Source organism: Rhinopithecus bieti, unplaced genomic scaffold (assembly GCF_001698545.2).
Source record: "Rhinopithecus bieti isolate Rb0 unplaced genomic scaffold, ASM169854v2 scaffold_8220, whole genome shotgun sequence".
Classification (NCBI taxonomy): domain Eukaryota; kingdom Metazoa; phylum Chordata; class Mammalia; order Primates; family Cercopithecidae; genus Rhinopithecus; species Rhinopithecus bieti.
In genome coordinates, this window is record NW_016806392.1 from 1,437,847 (window position 1) to 1,450,803 (window position 12,957).

Genomic DNA, 12,957 nt, shown 5'->3' on the forward strand with positions numbered 1-12,957 from the left:
AAGAAATGAAAATTTAGAAATATTACAGGACAGAGATAAAAAGTAGAGAAAGATCATTTTAAAATATAAAGGATGCAGTAATAATCTAACACGTTGAAATCTGAGGAGGAGAAAACAGCTGGTCTGAACAGCATTTTAAGTGGCAGTGTTAGAGGTTTTATCAAAATTGACCAATGATATTAAACCACAGGTCCAGGAGGTTTAAAAAACCAAAGGAAAACACACACAGTGGACACACCTAGAAACGTAATGGGAAAACTTCTGAAAAGTAAAAGAAAAATGTAAAGAGCACTTGACGAAAAAATTGGGTTAACTGCAAAGAGAAAGAGTTGACTGACAACAACCTTCTCTAATGAAACAATGAAAGCCAACAAGTGAGGTATTGATATTTTTCAAGTCCTGAAATAAAATAAGTGCTGACCTAGAACTGTCTACTTCGTGGACATACCCATCAAAAGCAAAGACACAATGAAGAATTTCTCCCAAGCAGACCCACAGGAAAAGAAATACTAAGTTATTCTTCAGGTAGAATAGTAATGATCCCTGATGAAAGTTTGCAGTTAGAAGAACGATTTTTTTTTTTAATGAAAGAAATAAACATGGAGAGAAATTTAATTGGATATCGACTATATAACAGAATGTTATCTCATAAAGTTTAAAATGTTTCTTCCATACAATAGCAGAAGCAAATAAGTTGTGAGTTGGATAAATTAATTTTAAAATCTTGTCAGATATTATTTTTTTGCAAATAGGCTAATGTACCAATTATATTAGACCCTGAAGTAAAGAATGCACATTGTAATAAACCGGTTAAAATATAATCAGACCAGATTTTAAAAAATGGACTCTCTTAAAGATTTTGTAATTTATGTTTATATTTCACATATGTTGAAAGTAAATAATGGAAAAGCATGCAATGCAAATATTAACCAAAATATAGCTTTAGTTGTACTTATATTCACATTTAAAAAGTTGGACACAATTAAGTCTCAGGGATTTTTTTACACAAAGGAGGCAAGCTGTGCAGCTATAACTGTTAATATATTATGCTCTTGACCTGATTACAGAAGGGAAAGGGGCGATCATACGAGACAGTGGCAGAATGAAGAAACAAGGAGTAGAGTTACAGAACATGATGCTTTAACTGGGGCTGGAGTTACTCTTTTAGATTTAAAGAATAGTAAACTGGAAAACATACATGAAACATTTTTTGAAGTACTGAACATCAGGCAGCACAGGACTGTGTTCTGCAAGAGAAGGGAAAGAGCCAGAATGAGTCCTGCTTTCTTCCCAGGTTCACCGTGACAGCAGTAGAGAGGTATTCCAGAGAGAGAGCAGAGCATTGTCATTGCATTGAGGAACCAGATAAAAATCAAAAAAGGTTAAGCAGCTGGAATTTGTAGTAGAAGAGAACGTTATACAGAAAAATGAACCAGGAATCAGCATAAGGTTTCTCCCAAGTCCCTAAGCCAAATATACATAGGATGAAATTCTAAGGAGCTCAGCAAAGGACTCTACCAGGGAGTTGGAAGAAGAACACTTCCTTGGCATCACATGGCAGGGAGACATGTTAGCTCTGACCAGCCAGAGAAGGGAATCCCCTTTGAACATCCAAGATATTCAGTAAAGACCACTGGAAGTTCATGCCCTAGTGATAGTGCTCATTTAGCTCTAAATTACAGATGGCTCTAGAATAACTCAACAAAGTTTAAAGAGAAGATTTAAAACAGCAACAGGAAAATACTCATCCTAAAGTTACTGAACTGCCTGCCACAACACTGTTCAAAGGTAGCCAATAAAATCCAGATATTGAATAGCATAACATCAAAATACCCCAAAATTTCTGACATGCAAAGAAGCAGGAAGATAGATATTATTAAGATATATATTAACAGGATAAAAATAAGTCATTTATAAATGACAGAGAAGAAGGAATTTTCAAGGTCTTTAAAGTAATATATATTTTATAAAGACATATAGATAAATACATATGTCAAATTGCTTAAATGAAAATTGAACATAGAAAAATAGAAGTTATGAAATGAAAAGTGTGAAATGTATAGATGAAAATAAATATTTGAAATAAAATTCCATGAGATACAATAAGTAATGGATTTTACCCTAACATCAGAAGATTTACAGACAAAAATAGAAGCTTTACAAACTGAAGGACAAAGGAGGAACTAAAATAAGAAAGCCAGAAACTCACTGATACATGAGACAATATGCAGCAGTGTAACATACATGTAACTGGTATCTCAAAAAGGGTGGGTGGGGGAATTATGGTTGAATAAAGAATGGGACACTCATTCCTGAGGGATGGGTATTATCCGTTCATGAGGGTACATTCCCATGACCCAACACTTCCCAGTAAGCCCTACCTGCAACACTGGGGATCAAATTTCAGCATGAGATTTGGAAGGGGCAAGCTTTCAAACCATAGCAAGAGCTAATTCCCATTTAAAAAAATCACTGATATGATTCCATTTCGCCATAGATAAAAACTAATATTTCAGCCTACCACTGAGTGTACTTATAACTAACGCACAGGGCACTCTGTCTCGGGAATACGGATTTGTCTAGAGGTATCCTTTCGCAGTCAAAGAAAGAGCAATGAGGGATAGAAAAGGTTAGTGATGGAGACAGCAACACTGCATTTTACAACAAACAATGTAAGAACTTTACGGATTGCTTCAGCTAACTTACTACAGTTTACATTCCTCTCAGGTGGGAGAATTGTTGAGTTTTTTCTTAAGACAGAAAAGCAATTCAGATCATCTGAAATCTCCACAAGCAGAATAAGAAGCACAGTAGAAACTATTCTAGGCAGGAAGTCAATCCTTTCGACTGTCTGTGCTCCATAGAAACAATTGTCTGCACTGGGAGTCATATGAGGTACGGACAACAGCCAAACTTCTGATCCTCTAGTTTGTGACTCCAGACGAAATTACCAGTCAACTGAGTAATTCAGTGAGTAAAGTAAACATTTGGCACTGAAAGAAGTTAGACGGATAACTATTTGCATCACCATATTCATGAAGCTGGAATATTTTCCACTACTGGTATCACATCTGAATGGAAGATGTTAAAAGGCCTCTCATCTTGTAAGATGGATATGAAAGAATATTTTCTGAGAAATGAAATTATTAACATACCTGCAAGGTGGATGGAAGAGGAAAAAAAGAATAATCAGCTTGAGTTCTTCTTCTTGATAAGACAACTCACTAAAACATAAAGAGAAAATACAAGAGTTTAAAATAATTAACCAGAAGAAGGCAACTCTAGATTGTCTTAATTGCCGGTAAGATTTTAATTTGCTCCAAGTTGAAAATAACTATATTGCTTGTGTTTTAAGGCACATAATGAGCAATTATATCACACATGATAGATTCAGTGGTAAAATATTATCCGTTAACAGCTGGAACTCATAAAGGCATAGCACAATGTGAAGATGGAATTTGCTAAAATAAACCATCTGCTGAAAAATATTATTCTGTAAATTTAAAAATAAAGTTAAAACGTTATTTGTCTTATTTAATAGGCCTGTGAGAAAAATGAGATATTTGAAAAGGAGGTGCTACCTTAATTAGTTCTTTATATTAGACAGTTGGTTACAGTAATGCACTGTAAGGTGCTACATACAAATATTGCTAAATTTTCTGTATATATTGCGTATTTAGCTTAAATTATTTGAAATTTAATAGTTAAAGTAACAAATGTATATTTAAATGTTTTGACACAAATTGCAAATATACCTTTAAAAAGCTTTCAGCGACTTACACTCTAAGTATTATTTGTCATATATATATTTGTCTTTTCTCTACAGGAAACTTTCAATTTTTCCCTTGAAACTTCAATTATTTGAATCTATAAAACAAACTGATAATGTACAAATTCACAGAAAAAAAGGCTTACAGATATGTGCACAAGTATGCACTTGGAGTTTACATAATATATATAAATATATATATGCAAATATATACAAATATTTGTATATTGTAAACATAGATACAAGTATATACTATATATATAAACTCCAGGAAAGGCAAGGTAGTTAACACGTCTATGCTGTTTTGAGGTTTCAGAAAACACAGAGCTGGATGTTGGTAAATCAGACTTTGCAGAAGACAGGTGATTATGAGGAAGGAAAAGGAACCTGCAAGCAGAGGTGGTCTTGTTATGTGGATGAAACTTCACAGGGAGCAGCCCTCCCGTTGGGAAGAATAGATAGGAGATGGTTTTTAGATCTTTAAACGTGCCAGACTCAAGTTAATCTTTCCTAGACCCAGACAAGGGAGTATCTCAGGGAAAGCCTGTATCAATGCAGATTTTCTCTACAAATGCAAATCTCCCCTACAAAGCTAGGTTTTCAGCTATTCTTGCAGAATAAGCTATTTCCTGTGTTCTGAGTAGCCATCTTGAAATATGTCAAAAAGTTGGCCCCGTGCAGTGGTGCACCCCTGTAATCCCAGCACTTTGGGAGGTTGAGGTAGGTGGATCACCTGAGGTCAGGAGTTTGAGATCAGCCTGACTAACATGATGAAACCCCTTCTCTACTAAATACAAAAAATTAGACAAGTATGGCGGCACATGCCTGTAATCTCAGCTACTTGGGAGACTGAGGCAGGAGAATTGCTTGACTCTGGGAGGCAGAGGTTGCAGTGAGCTGAGACTGTGCTATTGCACTCCAGCCTGGGCAACAAAAGCAAAACTCCGTCTCAAAAAAAAATGTATTTTAAGGTAATATTTTGAGTTTGTTTACCTCCATATGTACAACAACTATTATTGTGATTTTTAATCTTTACTCTTCTGTGGAGAAAAAAACAGGTGTGATTTCTAGTGTAGCTGAACATCATGTATTTATTTGACAATATTGCACTTGTGTGTGTGTGTAGCTACTCCTTACCTGCAAAGAATTGATGTTCTCACTTAATGATTAAATAAGAATATTAACCATTAATACAGTAAAAATGTATATTTTGCAATATTTCTCAATGGATGCTTTAAATTAGTTTAATTATGCCAATATAATGTGTACATTTTAACCATTTACTATAGCTCTCAATCTTACTGCTCCTGTATTTGAATTTATGCTAATACAGTCCTACGGCTAAGAAGGATTATATAAACTTACCTACATTTTTACTAGTATTCTGGTGTCATTTTAAATTATGTAATTAAATCAAATTTTAATTTGGATTATTGTTGTTATCTGAGTTAAGGATTTAAATTTTTAATTTTCTTATAAATATTACATCATTATTTCTGAACCATATATTGACTAATCTGCCCTTTATATGATGTGCACTATAAGAGATTAAGATTGATTCATTTGCAAAGATGAATGCTTGAGAAGTAGATATTTAATCATAACATTTCAAAATCTACTGGATAACCTAGAATTGAAAATTTGCCTCCAGGTTGAAAAACTCCTGTAGTGAAAAAAGAAAATAACTAATATACAGTGACAATATAAATAGTAGAAGTATTTATTTTATTATTGCCCTGAAATTTGATAATACAAACATGTAATATCTACATATCATCCATATATTAGGTCATAAAAATCAAAACATTCTTGAAAAATTTAGCATAACAGAAAATGCACTGTCGTTGATGGAATTAAGTTACAAATAAAAGTAAAATAAGTAGATAAGTAGATGGAAGTAGAAGTTTTAAAACAAAGAAAATATTTGTTTGTGATAACATAAAACTCAATTGACAATTCCAAGTTTTCAAGAACTTGGACTCTCCGCTGGTGGAAATTTTTCCACAGGAGACATTTGGCAATGTCTAGAGTTATTGTGGGTATATCAAGACTGGTGGGCGTGTGAAATTTGGAGGTCAAATGAAACATCTAGCATTGCTAGGACAGCCTCCCACAACAAATAATCCTCTGGTCCTAAAGGTAAATAGCACCAAGGTTGAGAAACCATATTCTAGAAAGTAAACACAATGTAGCTACTTGAAGTGCTCAGGAAAACACATCAATGCCCTTGAGGGGAAAAGTGTAAACATTTTAATTGCTGTACATGGTGACACAAATCCATGTTGTTGATCTAAGTGGAAGAGGCTGAAGCACAAAACATAATTCCAAGAGTTTACTTGAGCCAAAATAAGGACAGCTGCCTGGAAGAAACAGACCCAAGTATTCTTGGATATGAACTCCATTTGGAGTTTTGCAACAAGCAGTTTCTTAAAGGCTAAAAAGGGACAAGGAGTGGGATGATGCAAAGAGGTTTGTCACAAATTCTCATTGGCTTATGGAAATAACATTGATTAGTGACTGGCTATACACTGTTATGCTATTATTGGGTGTGGATTATGGTGTCTGGCGTGGCATTATTAATTTATAGCTACTGTGGCAACAGCAAGCAGCCTAGATGAATACACAGCTCAAAGAGGAGTCGGGCACAACTGCTGTCTCATTTTAATATCTCTCTGGGCCTGATTATTTAAAAGGACTTGCATTTCTCACATACAAGTTATTTTATTTTCTCATTGTCAATAAATGAGAATAAATAGACGTAAAATAGATCTTTTTGAGGATGAAGTAAATGCAGTAAAAAACAAAACCCAAGCTGACCAGAAATCATAGAGGGAAGAAAAGGTTATAAATATATAGATTTTTCAAAGTGATGTTAAGCTACCAGGAATCAGTTAAATGTTGGGGGATTTTGCCTGGGTATGGGCTAAGGGAGAATGTCCCTTTTGCCTTCTGAAGATTCCCTGAAAATCACTAACAGGAGGCAGATAAATAGTAGAAAAGGCATACAGGTTTCTCCTTTTCTACTATTTATCTGCCTCCTGTTAGTGATTTTCAGGGAATCTTCAGAAGGCAAAAGGAGCCCTTAGAATGAAGACCCAGGACCCAGCCACACGGTGGGTACAGAAGCTTATCTACCACATTGAGTTTACAGAAAGAATGGGGGGGATTGGATCACAGAAAAAAAAAAAAAAGGTTATGAGAGAAAAGGACCCTGGTTAGCAACAGTGGTCTTGTTACATAGGTGAAACTTCACTAGGAGTGGCCCTCAGAGAGAACAGACAGAAAATGTTTCTCTCAGACCTTTGGAGGTCTCAGACTCTCAGTTAACTTTTCCTAGATCCAGACAAGGGGGCAGACCTCTGAGAAAACCTGGCTGCATCAAGGCAGATTCTCTACAGGTGCGAATCTCCCCGAGACAGCTTTGCAGCTTTTTTTGCATTTCCAGCCCTCTGAATAGCCATTTGAAATATATCAAGGAAATATATCTTGGGGTAAAATATATTGGTTTCCTTCATACAGCTATAAAACATAGAGAAATAATTTTTGTCAATATCTACTACAGATCCAATATAGCAGTAATTATAAAACCCACCAGATACCGAAGAAAGAATATGTAGAGTATCTCACAAATATTGATACTAAAATGCCAAATAAAATAAAAATAATCTCCAACAATATTTGAAACAGTAAGACAAGAAACTGCAAAACAATAAAACAAATATCTACCTTGGGGATGAAAGTGTGATTCCAAATTTGGTAATCCAATAATATTAATAATCATATTCATTAGACCAAATAAAAAATAAATAGGAGATTCTCAGTACATGCTAAAATATAGTTGTTAAAAGGTAATATTCATGTATTTAAAGATTTTAAATGCTATAAAGAGTCAAATATTCTATAAGCAAACATGTATGTCTATTAGAAGAAAAGTAACATTTTCATATGTTATTACATAGAGATAGAGAAGTGGATAGATTAATTTGCATATACATAGAGAAAGCATAAAATATAAATTTACTATCATACTTAAAAGAATTTAAATTCAACAATAAAATAATTCAATGGCAAAATTTTAAATATTTTTACAGTTACATTATTAATATTAGATAATATTTATAATTGTGAAAATAAAATAGAACATCTAAACATCAGTATTAAAACTAGTGTAAATATTTGCATGTTTATACAAGGAAAATTCAAGCTCAACCTAAAAATATATAGGAAACAAAAGAAAAATTTTAAGGGAGCTCTTTAATAACACAAACATATATATACACACACATATATACACACATATAACATGTATATATGTTACATGGGATAGATACAGATTTAACATGTTATNATTTTAAATATTTTACAGTTACATTATTAATATTAGATAATATTTATAATTGTGAAAATAAAATAGAACATCTAAACATCAGTATTAAAACTAGTGTAAATATTTGCATGTTTATACAAGGAAAATTCAAGCTCAACCTAAAATATATAGGAAACAAAAGAAAATTTTAAGGGAGCTCTTTAATAACACAAACATATATATACACACACATATATACACACATATAACATGTATATATGTTACATGGGATAGATACAGATTTAACATGTTATATCTATATTTGTATCTATCTATAACTATATCTATATGTATCTACATTTCTATATGTTTACTCAGTTATGTAAATATAGACTGGAATAAATAGAAAGACACATATGATTCTTGGACCCACCAGTCACCTCTAAACCCTATTGTTCCAAGACAACAAACAGAACTTGAGTGTGTTTCTTTCACCACTGGATTTGTCTTTGCTCCATAAAGCTTAATGCTTAATAGGGTTTCTGTTAGCATTTTCTCTATTCATTTTCCCATAAAATATCACAGGCCTTCTTAATATGCAATTATGGGTGATTTCCTTCAATCTGCGTCATATCAAGTTGAAATTGCATGTTTATGGAAAGTAAAGTATACTTTTTAAATATCAGTAATGATGTTTTTCCCTCCTTTCTAGCACATGTGCCTGTGAGAGTCATTGTAATACAATTCTAGTCTCACACTTTGATCATTCCTAAGATGAAAATAACATTTTTAGATAAAATATCTGAGCTTTATGAAGCGTTTAGGATGTGATGTGATAGAATATCAGAAGACCAGATTTTTCTCAGTTTTCCATGCAATTCTATCATTGTTTCATCTATACTCCTACCAGAGTAAATTTCCAAAATAGATATCTTGTCATTCTTCCTGTTGTTATCAGTGAATAAGTGAAATGAAAAGCTAGATTATATATTTTATCTAGAACAAGAAAGTAGAATTGAATCTATATTCATTAATGAGACTAACCAGTCAATTACACAGATAGGCATTTTACATTTTGAAGATCATATGGACCCACTGCCAGATATATTACTATTTATATCTACATTGACCTCACCTGTGCATATTTATGCAAAAATCAATGAGAGCTGATTTTATTTTATTATATGTATTTTTGGAGTTAGGGTCTTGCTTTGGTGCCCAGGTTGGAATACAGTGGTACAATCACTGCTCACTGCAGCCACAACCTCCGAAGCTCAAGCAATCCTTCCACCTTGGCCTCCCAAATAGCTAGAACAACAGGTGCACACCACCATGCCCAACTTTTTTTTTTTTTTTTTTTTTAACTTTTGGTAGAGACTGGATCTTGCTATATTGCCCAGGTTGCTCTTGAAGTCCTGGGCTCAAAGAATCCTCTCATTTCAATCTCTTAAAATGCTGGTATTACAGGCATGAGCCACCATATGGGCTGGAAGCTGATTTTTAAAATGCTGAAATCGTATAGATGACAGCACCTGAAAAATAGACCACACGAAGCTTTATGTTAAAAGGTGTAAGGATATCAATATTGTTATGGCTATTGGGGAGGAAAAATTAGTAAAACTAGTGAATTAAAGCTGTTGCTTGAAACTTTGGCTTTAATTTAACAAATGTTTTCTGGGGTGACAGTATATATGTATCCATGTTATTCCCATTCACAGATGCACTAAAGGGAAGAATTTCTCCAAGACAACTGTTCTGAGATTGAAATTAAACCGTACTGGGTTTGAAAAGAGAAAGTCCAGGAATTACCAAATATTTTAGATGTCAGATAAAAGAGAATGTCAGGTATGCGATGATAATCAGCAATGGTTGTTAACACAATATATCAAATCAGTATTTGAATTAGCTTTTGAATTACAAGGACAAATGGATCAAGTCTTGACTCCTTAGTAGATTAATCTTACTATGCTGAGATGTCTTTTCCCCTGTTCTTCCATAAGGAGATTACAAATTTGCAAACCTCAGCTGTTCTCATTTTATGCTCTCATCAAGCCAAAAGCTGAAGTTCATCAATCAATGTCTCTAAGTGTTCACTAGTTATATACAGTTTTGTAGTTTAAGCTATCTTTTCAACTCCCTAAATCATCACCTTCATTTGTTCTTGCTTTTTTCCACTATCACTTCCTTATTGACCATATAAAGAATATGTTATTTTGTTATTGTTCATTTTACTCTAATTTCATCAAAATTTAATAATCCTTTAATTTCAATTTCAAAGATTAAATTAAACCTACATGTAAATGGATGTAAGATTTGCATTTGCATTATTTTTGGCATCAATTTGCTGTCCTCCCTCATACACACAGAGATCATATCCATGTACATAATTTCAAATATCCAAGCCAGAAGGCGGGAAGGTTGCAATATTAAAAGCAGTTGTAAATTATGGTTCACACTTTCTGATAAAGTTACTACATAAACTTCCTCTTGCTGCTGCAACAAATTACCACAGACTTCATCTCTTAGAATAAAGTGACTGGTTAATCCTACAGTTCTGGAGTTCAGAAGCCTTAAATGAGTTTCACAGGGCTAACATCAAGTTGTGAGCAGGGCTGCAGTCTTTCTGAGGGCTATGTGGCAGAATCTATGTACTTGGTTTTTTCAGCATCCACGGGCTACCTTCATTCCTTGGAACATGGCCTCATTCTTTTCTTAACATCTTTTTTTTTTTTTTTTTTCACCCAGACTGGAGTGCAGTGGCACAATCTCAGCTCATAGCAGCCTCCGTCTCCCAGGTTCAAGTGATTCTCCTGCCTCAGCCTCCTGAGTAGCTTGGACTACAGGCACCCGCTACCACGCCCGGCTAATTTTTGGTATTTTTAGTACAGACGGGGTTTCACCATGTTAGCCAGGATGGTCTCGATCTCCTGGCCTCGTGATTCACCCACCCGGACTCCCAAAGTGCTGGGATTAGGTGTGAGCCACCATGCCAGGTCCTCATTCTTATATCTTAAAAGTCAGCGATGTTGAGTTATTTCTCACGTCACCACCTCCATGGTTATCTTTCTTCTGCCTCCTTCTTTCACTTATAAGGAAGCTTGTGATTACATTGAGCCCACCCATTTAAGATAATCTCTCCATCATTGTATTGCAACCTTAATTTCATTTGAAATCTAATTTCCTACTGCCATGCAACATAACATATTTGTATGTTAGGCTGTGGGAATTAGGACATGAACATTTTTGGGAGGCCATTATTTCGCCTACAGCAGACAAAATCTATTTACCTGCAGATTAAAATATTCTTTATTTTTCTGGTTCCCTCTCTTAATTTTTTTAAAATAATACGGATTGTAGTAAAGAGAAAGGAAGAGAAAGAAAGAAAGAAAGAAAGAAAGAAAGAAAGAAAGAAAGAAAGAAAGAAAGAAAGAAAGAAAGAAAGAAAGGAAGGAAGGAAGGAAGGAAGGAAGGAAGGAAGGAAGGAAGGAAGGAAGGAGAAGGAGAGAGAGAGAGAGAGAGAAAGAAAGAAAGAAAGAAAGAAAGAAAGAAAGAAAGAAAGAGAGAGAGAGAGAAAGGGAGAAGGAAAGAAAAAAGAAAAGAAGGAGAAAATGAGAGAAGGAAGGGAGGGAGGAAGGGAGAAAAGCCAGGAAGGGAGAAAAAAAGAAAGCAAGAACACCAGAAAGCAAGAAAGCAAGAAGAGAGGAAGGGAGGAAGGAAAGGAGGAAGAGAGAATGGAAAAGGGGGGAAAGGAAAAGAAAGTAAAGAGAAGGAAGGAAGGAAGGAAGGAAAAAAGGAGGAAAGGAAGGGAGGGAAGAAGGAAGAAAAGGAGGGAGGAAGGGAGAAAGAAAAAAGGAAAGAAAGCAAGAAAGTGGGAAAGAATGAAAGAAAAGAAAGAAAGAAGAAAGAAAAGAAGGAGAAAATGAGAGAAGGAAGGAAGGGAAGGAGGGAGGAAAAGGGAAAGGCAAGAAGGGAGAAAAAAAGAAAGCAAGAACACCAGAAAGCAAGAAAAAAAGAAAGAAAGAAGAGAGGAAGGGAGGAAGGAAAGGAGGAAGAGAGAATGGTAAAAGGGAGGAAGGAAAAGAAACAAAGAAAGTAAAGAGAAGGAAGGAAGGAAAGAAGGAAGGAAGGAAGAAGGAAGGAGGTAGTTGAAATAAAAATGTATTGTGATAAGGTAATTACTATAGATGGTAAAGTAATAATTATTAAAATGTATTGTTGATTTTGTAACTTTAATAGATGTAATGTGTAAAGTGATAATACTTTAAAATGGAGGAAAAAAGAGATTTGTATAAGATTGATGTTTCTATGTATTACTAAAATTCAGTTAGTACAAATTGGAATTTTATTTGAATAATTAATTTTCAATATACCTGTATGGTAAACTTACAACAACAACAAAAATTCTCAACAATGTATAGTAAAATAATTCATTAGTAAACTAAAGTTCTCTATTTCAGAAAATACTCATTCATTGTAAAATAAAGCAATGAAGGAAAATATTTGAGAAATACACCAAACAAACAGTAAAATGACAGACATAATAGAATTATACCAATTATAATATTATATGTGAGCAGATTAAATAATCCAATCAAGAGGTAGAGATGGTCACTTAAAACAAGTGATCCCAATATACACTGTCTAGAGAAGGCACATTTGAGATGCAAGGATGCTAATGGATTGAAAGTAAAAAGATGGGGGGGCGGAGCAAGATGGCCGAATAGGAACAGCTCCAGTCTCCAACTCCCAGCGCGAGCGACACAGAAGACCGGTGATTTCTGCATTTTCAACTGAGGTACTGGGGTCATCTCACTAGGGAGTGCTGGACAATCGGTGCTGGTCAGCTGCTGCAGCCTGACCAGCGAGAGCTGAAGCAGGGCGA

General features: G+C 34.5%; 1 long non-coding RNA gene across 5 annotated transcripts in view; it reads right to left on the reverse strand.

Moving 5' to 3' along the window:
* The window catches only part of LOC108532128 (uncharacterized), a 97,239-nt gene that overhangs the window by 21,398 nt on the left and 62,884 nt on the right, over positions 1–12,957 (reverse strand). For all 5 annotated transcript variants that reach the window (XR_001886369.1, XR_001886368.1, XR_001886370.1 and 2 more), the window contains one exon: positions 3,156–3,224. This is a non-coding gene — a long non-coding RNA (uncharacterized LOC108532128). The remainder of the gene's footprint in view (positions 1–3,155; positions 3,225–12,957) is intronic.